General features: G+C 41.9%; 1 protein-coding gene across 2 annotated transcripts in view; it reads left to right on the top strand.

Moving 5' to 3' along the window:
• Positions 1 to 27,644, top strand: part of CUL3 (cullin 3) — a 112,803-nt gene that overhangs the window by 9,921 nt on the left and 75,238 nt on the right. The gene's annotated exons all lie outside the window — the stretch shown is intronic.

The raw sequence follows: 27,644 nt of genomic DNA, 5'->3' as shown, positions 1-27,644 counted from the left end.
CACTGAGACTGCTAAAATCATTTTCTAATCATAAAGTTAGTATTTTCAAGCATAAGAGTAGTGTGTTAATGTAGAACAGTTATTGTCAAACTCTTACAGGGTCTCTGCTTAGTTCCTCAGTTGTGTCCGACTCTTTGCCACCCCGTGGACAGTAGCCCGCCAGGCTCCTCTGTCCATGGGGATTCTCCAGGCAAGAAGACTGGAGTGGGTTGCCATTCCCTCCTCCAGGGGATCTTCCCAACCGAGGGATCAAACCCAGGTCTCCTGCATTGCAGGCTGATTCTTTACCATCCGAGCCACCAGGGAAGCCCTAGGACTCAGGAAGCCTAAGAGGGGTGGAGTAGGTATCTTCAGAAATCTCCCTCTCTAGCCATTTAGAGCCATTTTTGTATTGTTCTTTGTATAGAAGACTTCATTTTAAAAAGTTCTCTGTTGTTTTAGAATCAGTGACCAATCCAGTGTTTTTAAAGTTGAGAGTCCTACTTTCCTAAGTTGCTGCCATTAATGAGAAATTGAGAACAGTCTAAAGTTGCTTTAACCACTAGTCCAGAGCCTTTTGCTACAAGAAAACATTCCTTCTTTCTTTTTTAAAAGTTGAAAATATAATTAAAATTTATTAATTTGACTTCCGTTTATTTAAGTGAACTTTGAGTAGGGCTTGGAGCTGAGTTTGCTCTTTAGATGAGAAAGGTTACAGCTAAGCAAATGAATAAAGACTTCAAAGAGATATCTTTTACCTACTTTAAGAAAATACAAGATTCCTTAGAGATGCTTTTCTGTAAAAGCAAGCCATCATTTCTAAGAGGAATGCTTTAACATCCTGATTGCAAGTCATTCTTATCTAAAGCAGCTCTTAACTGAGCAATACTTAGCCTCTTCTCTTCTCCCTATCCTCTTGAAAGTAATAATGAAAAACTCTTCCTCCTCTCCTTTTCAGTTTAATAGTATGAGAAATTGCTTTATAAGATTAATAACTGCATTGTGTTGAATGTCTACTTTGTGCTAGGCTCTGATTTAGGCTGTTTGAACTGTAATCTCAAATCCTCACAACAATCTTTAGATGTTACTTCTGAAGGACTGATGTTGAAGCTGAAACTCCACTGCTTTGGCCACCTGATACAAAGAGCTGACTCATTAGAAAAGACCCTGATGCTGGGAAAGATTGAGGGCAGGAGGAGGAGGGAACGACAGAGGATGAGATGGCTGGATGGCATCACCAACTCAATGGACATGAGTTTGGGTAAACTCCAGGAGTTGGTGACAGACAGGGAGGGCTGGTGTGCTGCTGTCTGTGGGGTCGCAAAGAGTTGGACATGACTGAGCAGCTGAACTGAACTGTTCTAAATCTGTCCTGTGGCTCAGAGTGAAGTCAAAGTCGCATAGTCGTGTCCGACTCTTTGCGACCCCATGGACTGTAGCCCGCCAGGCTTCTATGTATATGGGATTCTTAAGGCAAGCATACTGGACTGGGTTGCCATTTCCAGTAAAATAATGTGTATTACATATACACCTACGGAAGGGCAGAGCTGGGATTCAGATCCCAGGTGTATCTGACTCAGAAAATCATGTTCTTTCCATTACATCACACTGCCTTAATTATATTCAGTCAAAAACTTGCTGGATTCTGAAGAAGGAAATGGCAACCCACTCCAGTATATTTGTCTGGTAAATCCCATGGACAGAGGAGCCTGGCAGGCCACAGTCCATGGGGTCGCATGGAGTCAGACACAACTTAGCGACTAAACCGCCTTGCAATATATAATAAAAGTACTGGTTTTAAAAAAAAATTTACTAGTTTCTGATATTTACTTTCCTAATAGGAATATATTGGGAAGTTAATTCTAAGCTTGCCATTTAAATGATTACCCAGGGGTTAATCCAGGGCCCCTGAAGCTTATACACTTCAGTACTCTCTTTATAAAAAGAACTTAAAATTAGTTTCCAAGTCTTGGAAGGAGCTTTTGCAAGTTTAAACCTCACTAGATTCAAAGTGTGTGTACGTCTCACATACAAGTTATAAGAACTTTGACTCAATGGAATCCTATGTTGTTCAGTAAAATTTGACTGTATATATTGATTAAGGGGGTCCTAGTGTGTATTGACTTTAATAAAGCAGTCAAAATAATAGCCTATAAGAAAGATACATTAGTTGATGTATTTCTAAGTTAACACTTTTCTTTTTAAGTTGAAGATTCATAGTACACATTTTTAAACTTTTTTCAGTTATTAGAAATTTATCTTGTTAAACATTTTAAAAAGTGATTCCTTGAAGTTAATGTATTTAAGTGAAGGTGAAGTCCCTCAGTCATGTCCTACTCTTTGCAACCCCATGAACTGTAGCCCACCAGGCTCCTCCATCCATGGAATTTTCCAGGCAAGAATACTGGAGTGGGTTGCCATTTCCTTCTCCCGGGAATCTTCCCGACCTAGGGATCAAACCTGGGTCTCCCGCATTGGAGGCAGATGCTTTACCATCTGCTGCTACTGCTGCTAAGTCACTTCAGTCGTGTCCGACTCTGTGTGACCCCATAGACGGCAGCTCACCAGGCTTCCCTGTCCCTGGGATTCTCCAGGCAAGAACACTGGAGTGGGTTGCCATTTCCTTCTCCAGTGCATGAAAATGAAAAGTGAAAGTGAAGTCGCTCAGTCGTGTCCGACTCTTAGGGACCCATGGATTGCAGCCTACCAGGCTCCTCTGTCCATGGGGTTTTCCAGGCAAGAGTACTGGAATGTGTTTAAATACCTTTATATATAATTTTTTGTGTCTCAGAATATACTAAGAAGTAGGTTAAAGAGTGTATGAATTTTGGAGTACAAGGATCAGATACTTAAAATAGTTTGCTTTTCTTCATGCCATATGCAAATGAGATATGAAAGAAGTGTATTTTGATGAGCAGTGTTCAGTTGCTAAGTCATGTCCAACTCTTTGTAGAGGACATGGCTTCCCTGTCCTTCAGTGTCCCAGAGTTTGCTCAAACATATCCATTGTGTGGGTGATGCCATCCAACCATCTCATCCTCTCTTGCCTCTTCTCCTTCCCTCAGTTTTTTCCAGAATCAAGGTCTTTTCCAGTGAGTTGGCTCTTCACATCCAGTGGCCAAAGTATTGGAGCTTCAACCTCAGTCCTTCCAATGACTATTCAAGACTGATTTCCTTTAGGATTGACAGCTTCAGGAGACTCTCAAGAGTTCTCTTCAGCACCACCATTCGAAAACATCAATTCTTGGACTCTCAATCTTCTTTATGGTCCACCTCTCACATCCATCCATGACTACTGGAAAAACCATAGCTTTGACTCCATAAACCTTTGTCAGCAAAGAGATGTCTGCTTTTTTTAGTATGTGTCGTTTGTCATAGTTTTTCTTTCCAGGAGCAAGCGTCTTTTAATTTTATGGCTGCAATCACTGTCTGCGGTAATTTTGGAGCCCAAGAAAATGAAATCTGTCATTGTTTCCACTTTTTCCCCATCTGTTTGCCATGAAGTGATGGGACTGGATACCATGATCTTAGTTTTTTGAATGTTTGTTTTAAGCCAGCCTTTTTACTCTTTGACCCTCATCAAGAGACTCTTTAGTTCCTCTTTGCTTTCTGCCATTAGAATGGTATTATCTGCATGTCTGAGGTTGTTGAGATTTCTCCTGGCAATCTTGATTCCAGTTTGGGATTCATCCAGTCCAGCAATCCACATGGTGTACTCTGCAGATAAATAAGCAGTGTGACGGTAGACAGCCTTGATGTACTCCTTTTCCAATTTTGAACTAGTCCATTGTTCCATGTCCGGTTCTAATTGTTGCTTCTTGACCAGGTTTCTCAGGAGGCAGGTTAGGTGGTCTGATATTCCCATCTCTTGAAGAATTTTTCAGTTTGTTCTCATCCACACAAAGTCTTTCGCATAGTCAATGAAGCAGATGTTTTTCTCGAATTCCCTTGCTTTTTCTATGAGCCAAGAGATGTTGGCAATTTGATCTCTGGATCCTCTGGCTTTTCTAAATCCAGCTTGAACATCTGGAAGTTCTTGGTTCATGTACTATTGAAGCCCAGCTTGAAGGATTTTGAGCATTCCCTTGCTATCACATGAAATGAAAGTTTGAACATTTTTTGGAATTGCCTTTTTTTGGGATTAGAATGAAAACTGACCTTTTCCGACCTGTGGTCAGTGCTGAGTTTTCCATATTTGCTGGCATATTGAGTGCAGCAGCACTTTAACAGCATCTTTTAGGATTTGAAATACCTCAACTGGAATTCCATCACCTCCACTAGGTTTGTTTGTCGTAATGCTTCCTAAGACCCATTTGACTTCACATTCCAAGATGTCTGGCTCTAGTGAGTGAGTGCACCATTGTGGTTATCTGGGTCCTTAAGACCTTTTTTTGTCCAGTTCTTCTCTTTATTCTTGCCACCTCTTGGAAGCAGATCTCTTCTGCCTCTGTTAGATCCTTGCCGTTTCTGTCCTTTATTGTTCCCATCTTTGTATGAAATATATCTCCAGTTTTCTTGAAAAGATCTCTGGTCTTAATAATTAATTTGATCCTATTGTTTTCATATTTAATTTTAGTCTTTAAAAGCTAAAAAGACTTCAGAGAGAATCTGTTCTAGATCTTACATAATAGATGGGGAAGTGGAGAACTGGAGAAGGTGATTTACCCAGAGGATACTCATGTCTTGAATTTACGGAAGAACCATGACTTAAAAGCCTGGTTTCTGGTTAAAAACTTTTTTCTCTAGGCCAAACTAGAAAAAAGCATATAGCCTTGATAATTTGGTGTTAATATTAGCCTATTAATTATTAATTGATTTTGTAGTATCAGACACTCAGGTGATTTGGGTTAACATGGTTTAACAGAAGACTCTTGAGAGTCCCTTGGACTGCAAGGAGATCCAACCAGTCCATTCTGAAGGAGATCAGCCCTGGGATTTCTTTGGAAGGAATGATGCTGAAGCTGAAACTCAGGTACTTTGGCCACCTCATGCGAAGAGTTGACTCATTGGAAAATTGCTGAGAGGGATTGGGGGCAGAAGGAGAAGGGGACGACAGAGGATGAGATAGCTGGATGGCATCACTGACTCGATGGACGTGAGTCTGAGTGAACTCCGGGAATTGGTGATGGACAGGGAGGCCTGGCATGCTGCGATTCATGGGGTCGCAAAGAGTCAGACATGACTGACTGAACTGAACTGAACTGAACAGAAGGATCCTTAGCTTAGGACACATGGATTCCTTCATTGCTTTAACTAACTGAATAATTTTGGATAAACTCCCTAGCTTCAGTTTCTTCATTTGTAAAATTAAGAGATTTTAAATTGGGGTTTCCTTAGGCTCATTTCTGTTTTTAAAATTTCAGTCTAGAAACTGAATGCTGGTGTGTTCTCCTGTGCCCTAGAACATTTTGTGATGTTGCAAATGTCACTTGTCTTTTCAGCTTTAGAATTTCTTTAGAATAAGAATGGTATGTTTCAGTGATGATGATTAAATGCTAATATGAAGGAGTGGAAAAGTTGATTATGTTCTTATATACTTCTTTTTGTGTCAGTTTTAGAGAAATTTTGAGATGTGTTGTCAGATTTTTGTAATAATTTTATGAGCTAGGCCTTTTGCATTATCACATGTGGTTTATAATTAGAGTCATTCAAAGACAAAGCTAAGTAACTGTGGCAGCTTATACTGTTTTACTTTTTTTTTTTTTCCCTCTTTGGATCATGTGTAGCTTATAATGGTGTAAACTAATTTGTTATTGTCTAACAGTTTATACAGCTGTACGCATTATTTCCCAACCCAGGGATCAAACCCAGGTCTCTGGCATTGCAGGTGGATTCTTTACCAGCTGAGACACAAGGGAAGCCCACACGTTATCATAGTTTTAGAAAAACTGGGTTTACCCACTAAAAAAAAGAGAAACTTTAGAGATGAAGCTACAGAGAACAAAGGATTATCATTTTTAAATTAAAATTCATAGTTTTAGATTGTAGGGTAGAAATAGGAAACTCAGATATGCATTTAGACATGAAGTATTTCTGTCTGAAGCATTGCTTTTGAGATTCCATCCAAAATATATGATTCTTGCTTTTCTCTTATTTTTGTTTTCCAGATAGATGTTTAAAGAGCTAGTTTATACTCATGACCTCTTATTGTTAATGATTGGGATTTAATGGTATATTAAGAAAATAGGAAATGTTTTTATTTTAAATTGTTGATCTTATAGGTGTAATAACTAATTTTCTCAACAAGGAGAGTCTTTGAAGAGTTCTAGTGAATATAAATATTGTATTCTCGGGATAAAAGATGTTTTAGGATGCCAAGTAACATATCTTTATCAGAGAAGTAGCACCAATAGGATAGTGACAGACTTCTTGACTCAATGAGAATACGTAACAATTGCATCTTGTGGTCATTATCAGACTATGAAATGTTAGATATACATTTTTTCACATAAAATCACTGACAGATAACAGTTGAAAGAATACTGTTCATACTCGTCAGTTGTGACTTAACTGAACTTTACAGGCTAATCTGAAAACTTAACCTATGCCTTTGAAAGAAATTACTTCAAAATCTTAAATTGATTTTTGAACAGCCTACTCATGTTGAGAACTGAAATGCGGATTATAATAATTGAACCTTCTGTTGATGATTTAGCTTTCTCATTATAAATGTTACTGTTCTGTAATTTAGTGATGTTAGATGCCAGTTGAGTGTAGGTCAGACTTAATTTGTAATTTCATAGTATTGTTTCAGGCTACTGTGCTTTTCTAATTGATAATCTTTCTTTCCATCCTTGACATCAGTCATTACTTTTGGCAGCACAATTCCAGCACAGAAGGCTGTGTGTTGTTTCTTTGTAGGAAAGAAAGAAATTTATTGAGCAAGGGTTATATGTCAGATGCTTTCACAAACTTTGTTAATTGCTACACAATATACCACCTTTTCCCATTTCTCTTGTTACAAGCAGATGAGTAAAGTGAAGTTGGAAAGTTTAAATAACTTGCCCAAAGTCTGAGTGTGTCCCACTGCGCTGTTTTCCTCAAAGCTTGGATCTTTGACTATCTTTTTTGTGGTTGAGGATACTTAAAGATTAAGTGATGAGCAAATGGGATTATTTTAGACATCGTAAGTCGTTGTGTGAGCTATGGGTCATTAAATAAGATTCATCATTATTACTAACTCTTAACGGGACTGCCTTCAAATTATCTAGGCATCATGACATGTTTTAAAAAGGATACGGTAAAATAAGAGAACAGGCTTGATATTACTTTGAGATGCTTATAATCTGGGAGGGAATGTCCTTACAAAATTTATAGTTTTAGTTGTATTTGTCTAGAATATTGCCATTCCTCAGATATTTGTACCAAAACAACATTTTTTTTTTGAAGCTGAAGCTCAAAATTAAAATCAAGCATTTTTCCTTGTTTATTTTTTTCTAGCTGTGTCATTCTGAATTGCCTGGAATTTGAAATTCTCACCCTTTCCCCCCACCCACCCTGTTCTAAATTTCTTGTTGAAAATTATTCACAGGGGACTAAAGACTTCTTGTCCTCTGTGTGTAGTGAATGTGAAGAATACAGTTTTCTTCATTTTAGTTTTAATTGGCTCATGCTGCAGTTCTCCAGCTCTCAGTAATTACAGAATCTTCAAGATGTGTAAGTATATAATAGACTGACATCCTTTTAAATGTAGCATTTTGAAGGTTATGCTTTTATATCTTTTAATGTAGATGAAAAGGCAGAGATGTTTGTGAAAGAAAAGAGACTGTTAGTGTTATTTTTCTTATTTATGCTTACTAGCGGGGACATTATAATCCTGGATTGGGTACAGTAAGGGGGTGAAGTTCACTATTTTATTTCTTTTCTCTTTTTATTACTCTTTAAAGGTCACTTAAAAAAATTTATTTATGGCTACACGGCATGTGAAATCTTAGTTCCCCAACCAGGGATTGAAGCCATGCCCTGTGCATTGGGAGCTCTAGTGTTAACCACTGGACAATCAGGGAAGTCCGTTTTTTCTTTTTCTTTTCTTTTTTTAATATTTTATTTGTTTGAAGGTTACTTTTAAAAAGTAGTGTTAATTTGGTTTCTAAGAGGTCTCACTAAACCTTTCTTTACTTGCTAAATGAATTTATTTTGCTGACCACTTTGTAACGTGAGCTTGTTGGGGAAGCATGCAGTGTCTTCCTGCAATTGTGTGCGCTTAGTTGTGTCCAACTCTGTGACCCCATGGACTGTAGCCTGTCAGGCTCCTCTGTTCATGGCATTCTCCAGGCAAGAATACCGGAGTGGGTTGCCATTTCCTACTCCAGGGGATCTTCCCGACACAGGGATTGAACCTATGTCTCTTCCATTGGCAGGCAGGTTCTTTACCACTGAGCCACCTGGGAAGCTCCATATACCTAAAATTAGCAAACATTAAATGTGTATATAGGCGTGTGTGTGTGTGTGTGCATTTTATTGTTTTGCTGAAGCATTGTTAGCACATTCCTTCCTGAGTGTATTTGCAGTTACTGCAACCTGAGTGAGTCGGTTTCTCCAATGGGATAAATTCTACTCAAATAATTTGGAAAATTACTTTAAAGTATTAGGGCTTTTAAATGATTCTGGTGTTTTTTAATGGTTAACATTGATGACTTCAGAGTTTAACATTTAGTTCTTTTAACTTTTGCTGACAGTTAAAGTTGTGTTCTCTATCAAAGATGGGTGAGACATTCATGCATCAATTCATCACCAGTGCAGTTATCTAGCTGCTGTTGTTGACATGTTCACTGATGCCAAGACCAAAGCATGTAGGAACCTGCACTTGAAGCATATTTCCTTGGGTGTGTGGTTTTTGGACTTAGTTGATTTAGAGGAAGATTGTAGTTGTGGACTCCTCCTGAAGAGCTTTTTTATCCACTATTTTTCTCCTGCTGCTGCTTCTGCTGCTGAGTCGCTTCAGTTGTTCTGACTCTGTGCGACCCCATAGACGGCAGCCCACCAGGCTCCCCCGTCCCTGGGATTCTCCAGGCAAGAACACTGGAGTGGGTTGCCATTTCCTTCTCCAATGCATGAAAATGAAAAGTGAAAGGGAAGTCGCTCAGTTGTGTCGATTCTTAGCGACTGCATGGACTGCAGCCTACCAGGCTCCTCCGTCCATGGGATTTTCCAGGCAAGAGTACTGGAGTGGGGTGCCATTGCCTTCTCTGATTCTTCTCCTAGTTAACGTTAATTAATAAAATTAATGATTAAACATCCTTCTGAGGCATTTAGTTAGGTGAATGGGAAAATATGAAAATACTTGATATATGAAATTTGAGAATCCTTGTACATTATTTGAAAAAAGATAGTTGATTATTTTAAAATTAAAATTACACTATTACATAAGCACATCAAAATATTTCTGTTTCATTGTGCTTAGTAAATTCAAATGTTTGTGTTTTCAAAATTGCGTTGGTATAACATAGATAAAACAGCATTCCCCAGACATTTGTTTATGGCCTTCTAAGTGACATTGAAGAAAAATGCTGCACAGTCCGTTAAGTATCTCATAGTCTAATGGAGGAAAAAGATTCGCAAATGGATAATTATGGAGTAGTATGAGTGTAGTGATAGATATAACCTGAGTGTTGTGAAAAAGTTAAGAGTTGTTAGCTTTGCTTGAGGATTTCAGGGAGGGATTTTTGGAGGATGTGACACTTGAACTGTGTTCAGAAGCTATGTAAGATATCAAGAGGCAGAAGAGGGGTGTATCAAGAATGAGAGGGTGGTGTGTGGAAGGGAGGTGTGACAGTTCAGGAAGTGAATGTAAGATAGGTTGCAGTGAGTGACAGATGAAGTTCCAGAAGGAGGCATAGACTGGATCATCAAGTGTTGTGTTCGCTTTTAAAAGGGCCACTGCCTCCCCCCACCCATGCTAATAGGAGCTGGGTTTTGAACAGGGCCATGATGCTCAAGTGTTTTATTTTAAAGGGTGGATTTTGAGGAAAATAGATTCTAAAAGGTTATTAGAGTTCATTTCATGATGCCTGGAAGACTGTTGCAGTGATTTAGAAGAAAGTTTTAGGGCAGCAGTATTCAGATTGAAAGATTGGAAGCATGTTTGAGAAATCTCTTGAGCCTGACGTTGGTAGCCCTTGATGATTGGATGAGAGAGAGGAAAGAAGACAAGTTAAGGCTTATGCTTCCAGCTTGTATAACTAGGTGGTTTGTGTTGGCCACTACTGAACTAGAGAATATAGAAAGAAGACTTGGGTGGGTTTGAAGAGTGAGTTTACCAGAAAGTTTGGACATGATAAATTTGATTTGTGTCTGGAGGATTTTGTTGGGCATGTCCAGCAGGTAGTTGAATACCATAGTTTAGACTTTGGGGTTACTGCCGGGCTGGCAGTATAGATTGGGAGCAATTAACACGTAAGCCACTAATTTATCTTCTTTGAGATACGGACCAAATTTCTTCAGAAATCTGGTAAGAGCTATTGACTCACCATCCAGAAAAGAAGTATACACACAAAATTTTGCAAAATTTTCTATGTGGTTTTAGGGGACTTCAGAATCCCTTGCTGGTCTAAAACTTTGTACATTTTAGAATCCTGAAAGTGTTCATAGTAGTTGTAACCATTATAATAAATGGAAATGCATGCAGACCCAGTGTAGAGTGAAAAGAAGAACCAAGGACAGAGCTCTGGGGATTAAAATCATGTAAATGACACTGGAAGAATAGGAGATATGAAGTAGGGGGATACTGTTTTTGAAAGAAGGCTACATTTTATTGACTTGCATTTAGCATAGTTGTGCTCTTGTTCAGTCCCTTAAGTTGTGTCTGACTTTTTTGCTACCTCATGGACTAAAGCCCACTGGAAATAGTGGCAGACTTTATTTTCTTGGGCTTCAGAATCACAGTTGTGTTCTTAAGGTACTTCTGTTTTAGCTGTTTATTTGCTAAGCTTGAAAAACTGTTTTTTCCCTGACATTTGATTTCCATAGATGAGAGTTCAAGAGATCCTGTCACTGATGGTCAGCATGTGAGGGATTATATAGTAGTCCCTCAGTATCCTTAGGGGACTGGTTATAGGACCCCTGCAGATACCAGGATCTGCGGGTGCTCAGTGAAGTGCAAGTCGCTCAATCCTGTCCGACTCTTTGCAACCCCATGGATTATACTATACAGTCCATGGAATTCTCCACGCCGAAATAGTGAAGTGGATGACCTTTCCTTTCTCCAGGGGATTTTCCTAACCCAGGGATTGAACCCAGGTCTTCTGCATTGCAGGTGGATTCTTTACCAGCTGAGCCACCAGGGAAGCCCAAGAATACTGGAGTGGGTAGCCTATCCCTTCTGCAGCAGATCTTCCCAACCTAGAGATCAGACTGTGGCCTCCTGCATTGCAGGCGGATTCTTTACCAGCGGAGGTATCAGGGAAGCCCTTGAGGGTTCTCTGGTCCCTTGTATAAGATGCCGGAGTACAGTCTGCTCTGTATCTGTGAGGTCCGTGGATACGGAGGGCTGGCTATACTGTGCCTTGGCCTGGGCAGAATTTACCAACATTTGCGTTTAATCCTCATGATAGTCTTTTGAGATAGATGTTGTTATTAAAAAGTGAGGAAATAAAGGTTTGTTGTTATTTAGTCAGTCATATTCAACTCTTCTGCTACTCTGTGTACTATAGCTATAGCCTGTTAGGCTCCTCTGTCTAAAGGATTCTCCAATACTGGATTGCCATTTCTTCCTCCAGGGGATCGTCCCAACTCAGGGATCGAACCCACATGTCCTGCATTAGCAGGCAGATTCCTTACCAGTGAGCCACTAGGGAAACCTCTTAATAAAGATTTGGAGGAGTTATGTAATTTTGCCCAAGGTTGTGTGGCTTATGCATTTAGCAAAGCCATGACAAATCTAGGCATCGGGTCAGTCACTCAGTCGTGTCTGACTCTTTGCAACTCCATGAACCGCAGCACACCAGGCCTCCCTGTCCATCACCAACTCCGGGAGTCCACCCACTCATCTCCATTGAGTCGGTGATGCCATCCAACCATCTTATCCTCTGTCATCTCCTTCTCCTCCTGCCCTCAATCTTTCCCAGCATCACGGTCTTTTCAAATGAGTCAGCTCTTCACATCAGGTGGCCAAAGTATTGGAGTTTCAGTCCTTCCAATGAACACCCAGGACTGATCTCCTTTAGGATGGACTGATTGGATCTCCTTGCAGTCCAAGGAACTCTCAAGAGTCTTCTCTAGCACCACAGTTCAAAAGCATCAAATCCTTGATGCTCAGCTTTCCTCACAGTCCAACTCTCACATCCATACATGACCATAGGAAAAACCATAGCCTTGACTAGATGGACCTTTTTGGCAAAGTAATGTCTGTGCTTTTTATTGTGTTGTCTAGGTTGGTCATAACTTTCTTTCCAAGGAGTAAGCGTGTTTTTAATTTCATGGCTGCAGTCACCATCTGCAGTGATTTTGGAGCCCAGAAAAATAAAGTCAGCCACTGTTTCCACTGCATGGTGGGCAGCAAAATCTGTGTTCTCTGCTATGAATAATATACTGTACCGTGTTTACCAGGATTGTCAGTGATTACTGATACTGCTGCTTTACTTAGTTAGCACAGAGGAATGGTAGGTGAGTCCAGTGGTTTGGACTAGATTTGAAAATATGGATTCTGATTCCAGCTCTGTGATTTTTGGGTAAGTCATTTAACTTCTCTGGGTCTATTTTCGTCTTTGAGCATTTTTATGCTTCAGCAATCATGAGAAGAAACATTTTGTCCTGTGTCTTCCACTTGTACCTATAATGCACAAATACTGAGGAAAATAAACATAACATCTTGGATTTTAAAATAATTTATATGTGTGAGAAATGATTCTTTAAGAGTATTTGTACAATATTTGAAACTTGTTTATATTTTAGTTTATATTTGTAACTTCTATATTTTATACTAAAAATATGTTAAAAATACTTTACTTTCTAATAGAAAATTTAGTAATTCATGCTGAGTAGAGACCCTCGTGTATGTTTTTTTTAGCTTCCATGGGGTCTTCGTTACAGAGCCTGAAAAGATCATTTAAGGTTTTGCTGAACTTTTATTTAGCAGTATAATTATCTCTGGCATTTTCAGTCCACAGTTAACTTTTCTTTCTTTGAAAGTGTTTTCAACATTCTTTATATGTTCAGGATTTAACCTCAGGAATGGTGTCTTAGTCTGCTTTATTGTAACCTCTATATATACTGTCGGCAAACTGTTAAGAAAACCACATTGCACATGTATGGACTGTTCGAGGCCATCATTCTCACATTGTCTTGTGGCCTTTATTTGTGCAAAGTTGTAAAAAGTCACATCTTATTTATATTTCACATGGATGGCATTCTCTGTATAAGGGTTCGGTTCAGTGCAGTTCAGTCGCTCAGTCGTGTCCGACAATTTGCAACCCCATAAGTCGCAGCACACCAGGCCTCCCTGTCCATCACCAGCTCCCGGAGTTTACTCAGACTCACGTCCATCGAGTCAGTGATGCCATCCAGCCATCTCATCATCCTCTGTCATCCCCTTCTCCTCCTGCCCCCAATCCCTCCCAGTATCAGAGTCTTTTCCAGTGAGTCAATTCTTCACATGAGGTGGCCAAACTACTGGAGTTTCAGCTTCAGCATCATTCCCTCCAAAGAAATCCCAGGGCTAATCTCCTTCAGAATGGACTGGTTGGATCTCCTTGCAGTCCAAGGGACTCTCAAGAGTCTTCTCCAACACCACAGTTCAAAAGCATCAATTCTTCAGTGCTCAGCCTTCTTCACAGTCCAACTCTCACATCCATACATGACCACAGGAAAAAACCATAGCCTTGACTAGACAGACCTTTGTTGGCAAAGTAGTCTCTGCTTTTGAATATGCTATCTAGGTTGGTCATAACTTTCCTTCCAAGGAGTACGCGTCTTTTAATTTCATGGCTGCAGTCACCATCTGCAGTGATTTTGGAGCCCAGAAAAATAAAGTCTGACACCGTTTCCACTGTTTCCCCATCTATTTCCCATGAAGTGATGGGACCGGATGCCATGATCTTCGTTTCCTGAATGTTGAGCTTTAAGCCAACTTTTTCACTCTCCTCTTTCATTTTCATCAAGAGCCTTTTTAGTTCCTCTTCACTTTCTGCCATAAGGGTGGTGTCATCTGCATATCTGAGGTTATTGATATTTCTCCCGGCAATCGATGCCAGCTTGTGTTTCCTCCAGTCCAGCATTTCTCATGATGTACTCTGCATATAAGTTAAATAAGCAGGGTGATAATAAACAGCCTTGACGTACTCCTTTTCCTGTTTGGAACCAGTCTGTTGTTCCATGTCCAGTTCGAACTGTTGCTTCCTGACCTGCATACAGATTTCTCAAGAGGCAGGTCAGGTGGTCTGGTATTCCCATCTCTTTCAGAATTTTCCACAGTTTATTGTGATCCACACAGTCAAAGGCTCTGGCATAGTCAGTAAAGCAGAAATAGATGTTTTTCTGGAACTCTCTTGCTTTTTCCATGATCCAGAGGATGTTGGCAATTTGATCTCTAGTTCCTCTGCCTTTTCTAAAACCATCTTGAACATCAGGAAGTTCACAGTTCACGTATTGCTGAAGCCTGGCTTGGAGAATTTTAGGCATTACTTTACTAGCATGTGAGATGAGTGCAATTGTGTGGTAGTTTGAGCGTTCTTTGGCATTGCCTTACTTTGGGATTGGACTGAAAACTGACCTTTTCCAGTCCTGTGGCCACTGCTGAGTTTCCAAATTTGCTGGCATATTGAGTGCAGCACTTTCACAGCATCATCTTTCAGGATTTGAAATAGCTCAACTGGAATTCCATCACCTCCACTAGCTTTGTTCGTAGTGATGCTTTCTAAGGCCCACTTGACTTCACATTCCAGGATGTGTGGCTTTAGATGAGTGATCACACCATCGTAATTATCTGGGTCATGAAGATCTTTTTTGTACAGTTCTTCTGTGTATTCTTGCCACCTCTTCTTAATATCTTCTGTTTCTGTTAGGTCCATACCATTTCTGTCCTTTATCGAGCCCATCTTTGCATGAAATGTCCCCTTGGTATCTCTAATTTCTTTGAAGAGATCTCTAGTCTTTCCCATTCTTTTGTTTTCCTCTATTTCTTTGCATTGATCACTGAAGAAGGCTTTCTTATCTCTTCTTGCTATTCTTTGGAACTCTGCATTCAGATGCTTATATCCTTCCTTTTTTCCTTTGCTTTTCCCTTCTCTTCTTTTCACAGCTATTTGTAAGGCCTCCCCAGACAGCCATTTTGCTTTTTTGCATTTCTTTTCCATGAGGATGGTCTTGATCCCTGTCTCCTGTACAGTGTCACGGACCTCATTCCATAGTTCATCAGACACTGTATCTATCAGACTAGGCCCTTAAATCTATTTCTCACTTCCACTGTATAATCATAAGGGATTTGATTTAGGTCATACCTGAATGGTCTAGTGGTTTTCCTTTTCTTCAATTTCAGTCTGAATTTGGCAATAAGGAGTTCATGATCTGAGCCACAGTCAGGTCCTGGTCTTGTTTTGGTTGACTGTATAGAGCTTCTCCATCTTTGGCTGCAAAGAATATAATCAATCTGATTTCGGTGTTGACCATCTGGTGATGTCCATGTGTAGAGTCTTCTCTTGTGTTGTTGAAAGAGGGTGTTTGCTATGACCAGTTCATTTTCTTGGCAAAACTCTGTTAGTCTTTGCCCTGCTTCATTCCGTATTCCAAGGCCAAATTTGCCTGTTATTCCAGGTGATTCTTGACTTCCTACTTTTGCATTCCAGTCCCCTATAATGAAAAGGACATCTTTTTGGGGCGTTAGTTCTTAAAGGTCTTGTAGGTCTTCATAGAACCATTCAACTTCAGGTTCTTCAGCGTTACTGGTTGGGGCATAGACTTGGATTACTGTGATAATTAATGGTTTGCCTTGTAAACGAACAGAGATCATTCTGTCATTTTTGCGATTGCATCCAACTACTGCATTTCAGACTCTTTTGTTGACCATGATGGCTACTCCATTTCTTCTGAGGGATTCCTGCCTGCAGTAGTAGATATAATGGTCATCTGAGTTAAATACACCCATTCCAGTCCATTTTAGTTTGCTGTTTCCTATAATGTCGACATTCACTGTTGCCATCTCTTGTTTGACCGCTTCCAATGTGCCTTGAACCATGGACCTCACATTCCAGGTTCGTATGCAATATTGCTCTTTACAGCATCGGATCTTGCTTCTATCACCAGTCACGTCCACAACTGGGTATTGTTTTTGCTTTGGCTCCATCCCTTCATTCTTTCTGGAGTTATTTCTCCACTGATCTCCAGTAGCATATTGGGCCCCTACCATTCAGGTATGACCTAAATCAAATCCCTTATGATTACACAGTGGAAGTGAGAAATAGATTTAAGGGCCTAGATCTGATAGAGTGAGTGCCCGATGAACTATGGAATGAGGTTCGTGACATTATACAGGAGACAGGGATCAAGACTATCCCCAAGGAAAAGAAATGCAAAAAAGCAAAATGGCTGTCTGGGGAGGCCTTACAAATAGCTGTGAAAAGAAGAGAAGTGAAAAGCAAAGGAGAAAAGGAAAGATATAAGCATCTGAATGCAGAGTTCCAAAGAATAGCAAGAAGAGATAAGAAAGCCTTTCTTCAGCGATCAATGCAAAGAAATAGAGGAAAACAAAAGAATGGGAAAGACTAGAGATCTCTTCAAGAAAATTAGGGATACCAAGGGGACATTTCATGCAAAGATGGGCTCGATAAAGGACAGAAATGGTATGGACCTAAAATAAGCAGAAGATATTAAGAAGAGGTGACGAGAATACACAGAAGAACTGTACAAAAAAGATCTTCATGACCCAGATAATTACGATGGTGTGATCACTCATCTAAAGCCACACATCCTGGAATGTGAAGTCAAGTGGGCCTTAGAAAGCATCACTACGAACAAAGCTAGTGGAGGTGATGGAATTCCAGTTGAGCTATTTCAAATCCTGAAAGATGATGCTGTGAAAGTGCTGCACTCAATATGCCAGCAAATTTGGAAAGCTCAGCAGTGGCCACAGGACTGGAAAAGGTCAGTTTTCAGTCCAATCCCAAAGTAAGGCAATGCCAAAGAACGCTCAAACTACCACACAATTGCACTCATCTCACATGCTAGTAAAGTAATGCCTAAAATTCTCCAAGCCAGGCTTCAGCAATACGTGAACTGTGAACTTCCTGATGTTCAAGATGGTTTTAGAAAAGGCAGAGGAACTAGAGATCAAATTGCCAACATCCTCTGGATCATGGAAAAAGCAAGAGAGTTCCAGAAAAACATCTATTTCTGCTTTACTGACTATGCCAGAGCCTTTGACTGTGTGGATCACAATAAACTGTGGAAAATTCTGAAAGAGATGGGAATACCAGACCACCTGACCTGCCTCTTGAGAAATCTGTATGCAGGTCAGGAAGCAACAGTTAGAACTGGACATGGAACAACAGACTGGTTCCAAACAGGAAAAGGAGTACGTCAAGGCTGTTTATTATCACCTTGCTTATTTAACTTATATGCAGAGTACATCATGAGAAACGCTGGACTGGAGGAAACACAAGCTGGAATCAAGATTGCCGGGAGAAATATCAATAACCTCAGATATGCAGATGACACCACCCTTATGGCAGAAAGTGAAGAGGAACTGAAAAGGCTCTTGATGAAAGAGGAGAGTGAAAAAGTTGGCTTAAAGCTCAACATTCAGGAAACGAAGATCATGGCATCCGGTCCCATCACTTCATGGGAAATAGATGGGGAAACAGTGGAAACGGTGTCAGACTTTATTTTTCTGGGCTCCAAAATCACTGCAGATGGTGACTGCAGCCATGAAATTAAAAGACGCGTACTCCTTGGAAGGAAAGTTATGACCAACCTAGATAGCATATTGAAGAGCAGAGACATTACTTTGCCAACAAAGGTCTGTCTAGTCAAGGCTATGGTTATTCCTGTGGTCACGTATGTATGTGAGATTTGGACTGTGAAGAAGGCCGAACGCTGAAGAATTGATGCTTTTGAACTGTGGTGTTGGAGAAGACTCTTGAGAGTCCCTTGGACTGCAAGGAGATCCAACCAGTCCATTCTAAAGGAGATCAGCCCTGGGATTTCTTTGGAAGGAATGATGCCGAATCTGAAACTCCAGTACTTTGGCCACCTCATGTGAAGAGTTGACTCATTGGAAAAGACTGATGCTGGGAGGCACTGGGAGCAGGCGAAGGGGATGACAGAGGATGATGAGATGGCTGGATGGCATCACTGACTCAATGGACGTGAGTCTAAGTGAACTCCGGGAGTTGGTGATGGACACGGAAGCCTGGCATGCTGCGATTCATGGGGTCGCAAAGAGTCGGAGATGACTGAGCGACTGAAGTGAACTGAACTGACTGACCTGGGGAGTTCCTCTTTCAGTATCCTATCATTTTGCCTTTTCATACTATTTATGGGATTATCATGGAGAAGGCAGTGGCACCCCACTCCCGTACTTTTGCCTGGAAAATCCCATGGACGGAGGAGCCTGGTAGGCTGCAGTCCATGGGGTCGCTAGGAGACGGACACGGCTCAGCAAATTCACTTTGACTTTTCACTTTCATGCATTGGAGAAGGAAATGTTAACCCACTCCAATGTTCTTGCCTGGAGAATCCAATGGACAGAGGAACCTGGTGGGCTGCCGTCTATGGGGTCGCAGAGAGTCGGACACAACTGAAGTGACTTAGCAGCAGTAGCAGCAGCATGGGGTTATCAAGGCAAGAATACTGAAGTGGTTTGCCATTCCTTTCTCCAGTGGACCCCATTCTGTCAGATGTCTCCACCGTGACCCGCCCGTCTTGAGTTGCCCTACAGGCATGGCTTAATTTCATTGAGTTAGAGAAGGCTGTGGTCCTAGTGTGATTAGATTGACTAGTTTCTGTGAGTATGGTTTCAATGTGTCTGCCCTCTGATGCCCTCTTGCTACACCTACCGTCTTACTTCGGTTTCTCTTACCTTGGGCGTGGGGTATCTCTTCATGGCTGCTCAAGCAAAGCACAGCTGCCGCTCCTTCCCTTGGACGAGGGGTATCTCCTCACCGCCGCCCTTCCTGACCTTCAGCGTGGGATAGTTCCTCAAGGCCCTCCTGTGCCTGCGCAGCCACAGCTCCTTGGAGGTTCTGTTGGTCCTCCTGGCCACCGCCCCTGGCCTCAGGCGTAGGGCAGCTCCTCCCGGCCTCCACCCCTGGCCTCAGGCGTTGGGGCGTGGGGTAGCTCCTCCCGGCCGCCGCCCCTGACCTCGTTAGCAGGGTAGCTCCTCTTGGCAGTTCGCAGGGTAGCTCCTCTCGGCTGCTGCCCTTGACCTTGGACGTGGGGTAGCTCCTCCCGGCTGCTGCCCCTGACCTCGGAGTTGGGTAGCTCTTCTAGGCCGTTCCTGCGCCGACGCAGCCTGGCGTTCTCGGCTGCTGCCCCTGACCTCGGATGTCGGGTAACTCCTCTTGGCCGCCGCCCTTCGGGCATGGGGTCCTCCTGGCTTCTGCCCCTGACCTCGGACGTGGGGTAGCTTCTCTCGGCCGCGCTTAGTGTGCCGGTAGCAGCCGCCGCCGCCCTTAGGTTGTACTTTAGATACAACGGTAAAGTCTCTTAAGGCTGTTTCAGAGAAGTCTCTGATAGACCTGGATTTGAATAAGGTTTGAGAAACAAGAAAGTTGTTGTTTTCTAAAGAGTTCCTTTTTAAACTCTCCAGAAAAGATTAGAATAATAAGACTTAGTTTGAGTTATCTGCCTAAGAATCCTCTTGACTGAGAGTTGAAATTGTTTGACTGAAAAAACTGTTTTGCCTACCTACCTACTCCTTCCTCTTTTCACGTTCATACCCTTTGGACAGGACTTGAAGAGGATTCTTTTTTCTTTTTTTGTTTAATGTCTTTTTAAAAATCTCTTTATTGAGATAAGTTGTACATATTAAATGTATGCAATTTGATGAGCTTGGAGGTAAGTATTCATTTGTGAAGAGATCGCAGTATATGCAGTAAATATATCCATCACCTCCAAATTTTCTTACAGCTCTCTTTGGAGAGGATTTTATTCGTTCAGTATCTTATTCATTTCAAGTCAGAAGTAGACATGAGTCAGATGAGTAATTGATGTAGTGTTTCCCTGGTTGTGAACAGAGAACTTGTAGGTTTTATATGGCATGAAAAGGGCTGCTTAAGTCAGAGATAAGTAGAAAATTTATCAACAAGTGCTTGTTAAATGCCAGGTATTATTTTAATGGCTGAGTTTATTCAGTAGTGAGGAAAATCCCTGCTTTCATGGAACTGATATTTGACTGGAAAGAGAGAGACCAGGAAAAGAGATAATGTGAAGTTGGCATTTGATGGTCACTAGTAGGAGGGAGGGGCCTCCCTGGTGGCTCAGTGGTAAAGAATCTGCCTGCCAATCAATGCAGGAGACACGGGTTCCATCCCTGGGTCAGGAAGGATCCCCTGGAGAAGGAAATGGCAAATCACTCCAGTATTCTTGCCTGGAAAATCCAGTGACAGGAGCGTGATGGACTGCAGTCCATGGGGTTGCATGTTGTTGTGGGAGACAACAGCAGCAAGTAGGAGGAGGCTGTTGCTTTAGAGTAGACAGTTAAAACTTCATTTTAAGGTGACTTCATTAAAGGTTGAGCAGTGTTTGTGTTTGATAGGGGGATGAGACATGCAGATATCTGGGGGAAGACCATTTCCAGACAGAGAGAATAGCAAAAACCACCTTGAAGTGAACTTGTTTATCATGTTCCAAGGAATAACAAGGAGGCTTATAGGGCTGGAGCAGAGAAAGCAAGGGGGAAGGATAGATGAAGTCACAGAGACTGTCAGGTCGAGTAAGAGTTTGTAGGATAGTGTTTAGGACTCTTTATCTCCAAGAGAAGTCACCCACTGAGAGTTGTGAGCAACCAAGTGACATGATTTGGCTTGTTTTTCAGAAGGGTCACTCTGATTGCTTTATGATAGTGGGCCAAGAGCAGAAGCAGACCAGTTAGGACACTGTTGTAGTAATCTGAGAGATAATGGTGGTTTGGATTAGGCTAGTAACAGGGGAAGAAGTGAGGACTTAGTTTTGGATGCATTCTGAAGATCAGTTCAGTTGCTCAGTTGTGTCCGACTCTTTGTGATGCCATAGACTGCAGCATGCCAGGCTTCCCTGTCCGTAGTCAATTTTCAGAGCTTGGTCAAACTCGTGTCCATAAAGTCGGTAATGCCATCCAACCATCTCGTTCTCTGTCATCCCCTTCTCCTCCTGCCTTCAGTCTTTCCCCGCATCAGGGTCTTTTCCAGTGAGGTATTTTTTCCCCATCAGGTGGCCAAAGCACTGGAGCGTCAGCATCATTCCTTCCAATGACTATTCAGGACTGATTTCCTTTGTGGATGGACTGTTTGATCTTGCAGTTCAAGGGACTGTTAAAGAGTTTTCTCCAACACCACAGTTCAAAAAGTATCAATTCTTCGGCACTCAGCTTTTTTTATAGTCCAACTCTCACATCCATACATGACTACTGGAGAAACCATAGCTTTGACTAGATGGACCTTTGTTGGCAAAGTAATGTCCCTGCTTTTTAATATGCTGTCTAGGTTTGTCACAGCTTTTATTCCAAGGAGCAAGTGTCTTTTAATTTCATGGCTGCAGTCACCATCTGCAGTAATTATGGAGCCCAAGAAAATAGTCTGTCACTGTTTCCATTGTTTCCCCATCTATTTGCCATGAAGTGATGGGACCAGATGCCATGGTCTTAGTTTTCTGCATATGGAGTTTTAAGCCAGTTTTTTCACTCTGCTCTTTCTCTTTCGCTAAAGAGAAACTCTTTAGTTCCTCTTCACTTTCTGCCATTAAGGGTGGTGTCATTTGCATATATGAGGTTATTGATACTTCTCTGGCAATCTTGATTCCAGCTTGAGCTTCACCCAGCTGGCATTTCACATGATGTACTTTGCATAGAGGTTGAAAAAACAGGAAATGGGGACAATACACAGCCTTGACGTACTCCTTTTCCAATTTGGAACCAGTCAGTTGTTCCATGTCTGGTTCTTATTGTTGCTTCTTGACTTGCATACAGGTTTCTCAGGAGGCAGGTCAGGTGGTCTGGTATTCCCATCTCTTTCAGAATTTTCCACAGTTTATTGTGATCCACACAGTCAAAGGCTTTGGTGTATTTATTAAAGCAGAAGTAGATGTTTTTCTAGAACTTTGTTGCTTTTACGATGATGCAAAGGATGTTGGCAATTGATCTCTGGTTCCTCTGCCTTTTCTAAATCCAGCCTGAACATCTGGAAGTTCTTGGTTTACGTACTGTTGAAGTCTCGCTTGGAGAATTTTGAGTATTACTTTGCTAGCATGTGAGATGAATGCAATTGTGCACTAGTTTGAACATTCTTTGGCATTGCCTGTCTTTGGGATTGGAATGAAAACTGACCTTTTCCAGTCCTGTGGCCACTGCTGTGAAGTCATCTAGTCGTGTCCATCTGTGCGACCCCATGGACTGCAGACCACCAGACTCCTCCATCCATGGAATTTTCTAGGGAAGAGTACTGGAATGGGTTGCCATTTCCTTCTCCAGGGGATCTTCCCGACCCAGGGATAGAACCCAGGTCTCTCACATTGCAGGTAAATGCTTTACTGTGTCTGAGCCACTAGGGACACTGCTGAATTTTCAAAATTTGCTGGCATATTGAGTGCTGCATTTTCACAGCATCACCTTTTAGGATTTGAAAGAGCTCAACTGGAATTCCATCACCTCCACTAGCTTTGTTTGTAGTGATGCTTCCTAAGGCCCACTTGACTTGGCACTCTAGGATGTCTGGCTCTAGGTGAGTGATCACACCTTCGTGGTTATCTGGGTCATGAATATCTCTTTTGTATAGTTCTTCTGTGTATTCTTACCACCTCTTCTTAATATCTTCTACTTCTTTTAGGTCCATACTGTTTCTGTCCTTTATTGTGCCTATCTTTACATGAAATGTTTTCTTGGTATCTGAATTTTCTTGAAGAGATCTCTAGTCTTTCCCATTCTGTTGTTTTCCTCCATTTACATTGATCACTGAGGAATGCTTTCTTATCTCTCCTTGCGTTGTTTGGAACTCTGCGTTCAGATGGGTATGTATATCTTTCCTTTTCTCCTTGCCTTTTGTTCTCGTCTTTTCTTGGCTATTTGTAAGGCCTCCTCAGACAACCATTTTGCCTTTCTTTTTCTTGGGGGTAGTCTTGATCACTGTTGCCTTCCTATACAGTGTCATGAATCTCCATCCATAGTTCTTCAGCCACTCTTATTAGATTTAATCCCTTGAATTCATTTCTCATTTCCACTGTATAGTCATAAAGGATTTGATTTAGATCATACCTGAATGGCCTTGTGGTTTTCCCTACTTTCTTCAATTTTAAGTCTGAATTTGGTAATAAGGAGTTCATGATCTGAGCCACAGTCAGCTCCCGGTCTTGTTTTTGCTGACTGTGTAGAGCTTCTCCATCTTTGGCTACAAAGAATATAATCAGTCTGATTTTGTATTGACCATCTGGTGATGTCCATGTGTAAAGTTATCTCTTGTGTTGTTGGAAGAGGATGTTTGCTATGACCAGCATTCTCTTGGTAAAACTCTGTTAGCCTTTGCCCTGCTTTATTTTGTACTCTGAGGCCAAACTTGCCTGTTAACTCCATGTGACTCTTGACTTCTTACTTTTGCATTCCAGTCCCCTGTGATGAAAAGGGCATCTTCTTTTCATGTTAGTTCTAGAAGGTCTTGTAGGTCTTCATAGAACCTTTCAACTTCAGCTTCTTCAGTGTTACTGATCGGGGCATAGACTTGGATTACTGTGAGATTGAATGGTTGGTTTGCCTTGGAAATGAACAGAGATCATTGTGTCGTTTTTGAGATTGCATCCAAGTACTGCATTTCGGACTCTTTTGTTGACTCTGAGGGCTACTCTTTTTCTTCTAAGGGATTCTTGCCCACAGAAGTAGATAAAATGGTCATTCGAATTAATTCACCCATTCCAGTCCGTTTTAGTCACTGATTCCTAAAATGTCAATGTTCACTCTTTCTGTCTCCTGTTTGACCACTTCCAATTTACCTTGAGTCATGGACCTAACATTCCAGGTTCCTATGCTATGTTGTTCTTTACAGCATGGAACTTTACTTCCATCACCAGTTACATCCACAACTGGGCATTGTTTCCATTTTGGCTCTGTCTTGTCATTCTTTCTGGAGTTATTTCTCCACTGATCTCCAGTAGCATATTGGGCACCTACTGACCTGGGGAGTTCATCTTTCATTGCTCCATCTTTTTGCCTTTTTGTACTGTCCATGGGGTTCTCAAGGCAAGAATACTGGAGTGGTTTGCCATTCCCTTCGCGAGCGAACCACATTTTGTCAGAACTCTCCAAGATGACCCATCTCTCTTGGGTGGTCTTAAATGGCATGGCTCATAGTTTCGTTGAGTTAGACAGGTCTGTGGTCCATGTGATCAGTTTGGTTATTTTTTTGTGATTGTGGTGTCTGTCTTTCATTCTGTCTTCCCTCATGGATAAGGATAAGAGGCTTGTGGGAGCTTCCTGTTGGGAGAGACTGACTGTGGGAGAAGGTATTGGTGAGGGGCTATGCTCAGTAAATCTTTAATCCAATTGTCTGTTGATGGGCTGGGCTGTGTTCCCTCTCTGTTGTTTTTAGCCTGAGGCCAAACTATGGTAGGGGCAATTACAGTCTTGGTGACCTCCTTCAAAAGGACTTGTGTATGCACTGTTGTATTCAGTGTCCCTGACCCTGCAACAGTCCACTGTTGACCCACGGTTCCACCAGAGACTCGTGGACTCTCATAGGCAATTCTGGCTTAGTCTTTTGTGGGGATACTGCTCCTTTCTCCTGGCGTGCACAGAGTTTTGTTTGTGCCTTCCAGGAGTCTGTTTCCCTGGTCCTTTGGAAGTTCTATAATCAAATCCCACTGGCCTCCAAAGTCAAATTCCCCGAGCGTTCTCAGTCCCTTAGCCAGATCCCCAGATTAGGGAGTCTGTTGTGGGTCCTAGAACTTTCTTAACATTGCTAGAATTTCTTTGGTACAATTGTTCTGCAGTTTGTGGGTCATCTGCTTGGCGGCTCTGTGATGGGGTTAATGGCGCCCTCCTCCGAGAGGGGTTAACATCACACTCTGCATGACCCAGGTCTGCTGCAGCCAGAGCCCCTGTCCCTGTGGCAGGCCATTGCTGACCCAAATCTCCTCAGAAGACACTCAAACACTCAAAGGCAGGTCTGGCTCGGTCTCTGGGGTCTCTGGGTCCTGATGCACACGAGATTTTGTTTGAGCCCTCTGAGCGTCTCTGGCAGGTATGGGGTTTGATTCTGAATCTGATTTTGCCCCTCCTACTGCAGCCATGAAATTAAAAGATGCCTACTCCTTGGAAGGAAAGTTATGACCAACCTAGATAGCATATTGAAAAGCAGAGACATTACTTTGCCAACAAAGGTCCGTCTAGTCAAGGCTATGGTTTTTCCTGTGGTCATGTATGGATGTGAGAGTTGGACTGTGAAGAAAGCTGAGCACCAAAGAATTGATGCTTTTGAACTGTGGTGTTGGAGAAGACTCTTGAGAGTCCCTTGGACTGCAAGGAGATCCAACCAATCCATTCTGAAGGAGATCAGCCCTGGGATTTCTTTGGAAGGAATGATACTAAAGCTGAAACTCCAGTACTTTGGCCACCTCATGTGAAGAGTTGAGTCATTGGAAAAGACTCTGATGCTGGGAGGGACTGGGGGCAGGAGAAGGGGACGTCAGAGGATGAGATGGTTGGACGGCATCACTGACTTGATGGACGTGAGTCTGAGTGGACTCTGGAAGTTGGTGATGGACAGGGAGGCCTGGCGTGCTGCAATTCATGGGGTCGCAAAGAGTCGGACATGACTGAGCGACTGAACTGAACTGTCTTGTTGGAGCTTTTCCTTTGCCCTTGAATGTGGGGGGTATCTTTTCTTGGTGGGATTCAACATTATCCTGTCGATGATTGTTCTTCAGCAAGTTGCAATTTTGGAGTTCTTGCAGCAGAAGATGAGTGCACATCGTTTTACTCTGCCATCTTGAAGACTGAAGATAGAGACAACAGAAATTCCTCTTGGATTAGTAGTGAGGTGATAGACTAAAGGGGACTGACTGCAAACTTTTTGGCCTTAGCACCAGGAAAGATGGAGTGGATGTCTTCTCGCTGGAGAAGACTGTAGGGATGCCAACTTAGGGGGAAAGATTAGCCATTCTGTTCTAGATGTGATTGAGACCCTTAGTAGATTTTCAAGTATCAGTATTGAGTTAGAGGGCTGGATGTGGGAACCTGGTATTAAGTGGTTGGTGGGAGAGGGTGGCTCCCAACAGGATATGTAAATTTTGAGGTTGACTTAAAGCCAGGAGACCAGATGAGTTAACTTCACCTGAAAACTGAGTTTGGATAGATAAGAGGTTCTGACAAGAGTTGGAGGTTGTGGTGATGTGTAAGAATCAGTAAGCAGGCTGGCAAAATAGGAGCGAGTGGAATAGAAAGAAAAACAAGAGATGGTAGTGCTTGAAAGGCAAGGGAGGAATCTGTATCAATCTGAATAATTGGGCCTTTGAATTGCTACCAGAGTGGTCAAGTAAGATGAGAAGTGAGACTTTGTTAGAAATAGCAGTGTGGAAGGTCACTGGTGACCTTCTGTAGAGTAGTTTCTGTGAAATGGTGGAGTGTGCGTGTGTGCTAAATCGCTTCAGTTGTGTCCAGCTCTTTGCGAACCTATGGACTGTGGCCCATCAGGCTCCTCTGCCCAAGGGATTCTCTAGGCAAGAATACTGGAGTGTGTTGCTGTTTCCTTCTCCATGGAGTCTTCCCGACCCAGGGATCGAACCTGCATCTCTTACGTCTACTGCATTGGCAGGAGAGTTCTTTACCACTAGCTCCACCTGGGCTGGTGAAACGGTAGATATGAAAGCCTTATTAGAATGGATTCAAGATACAGTGGGCAAAATGTGACCTGGGGATAATAGATATAGAAGTCCTCTCCCTAGCTCTGTGATTGTGTTGTAAATGAAAAAAGGTTTTCTGATGGTGCTGGAGAAATATGTGGGATTGTGAGGATTTGTTTTTAAGGTGGGAAACTGAGGATATAAATTGCAGATGGAAATTACTTAGCACAGAGGAAAATTTTGATGATGCTGGAAAGGTAGATTGCTATAGGGAGGTCCATGAATAGGTGACTTGGGATGGACCTAGAGTAATACTTGTTAAACTTTGTTCTGTACAGGTATCACCTGGGGTGCTTGTTAAACTGCAGATACAGTTCCATTGGTCTGGGATGGGGCCTGAAATTCTGCATTTCTAAGTCCCTTGATGATGTCTGTTTCTGGTACCTGTGCTGTAATTTGAGTATAAGAACTTGGCACTTCAAGCACAAGAGCTAGCAGGTTATGTTGGTGTACAGTCATATAGGTTAGTGGATATGACGCTCTCTTCAGGTTGTTTCTGTTTTCTCAGTGGAACAGGAAGCAAGTCATTATCCTAGGGTTGAGGATGGAGGAGACAGCATAAAATCATCTAGGAAAGTAGAGTTAGACTAGAAAAGTAGAACCGTGGGATTGTATTAAGGGCCCACATATGGTTTGTGGTTATGAATTTAAATTGA

This window comes from Bos taurus, chromosome 2 (assembly GCF_002263795.3).
Source record: "Bos taurus isolate L1 Dominette 01449 registration number 42190680 breed Hereford chromosome 2, ARS-UCD2.0, whole genome shotgun sequence".
Lineage (NCBI taxonomy): Eukaryota > Metazoa > Chordata > Mammalia > Artiodactyla > Bovidae > Bos > Bos taurus.
This window is presented reverse-complemented; position numbering and strand designations above follow the sequence as displayed.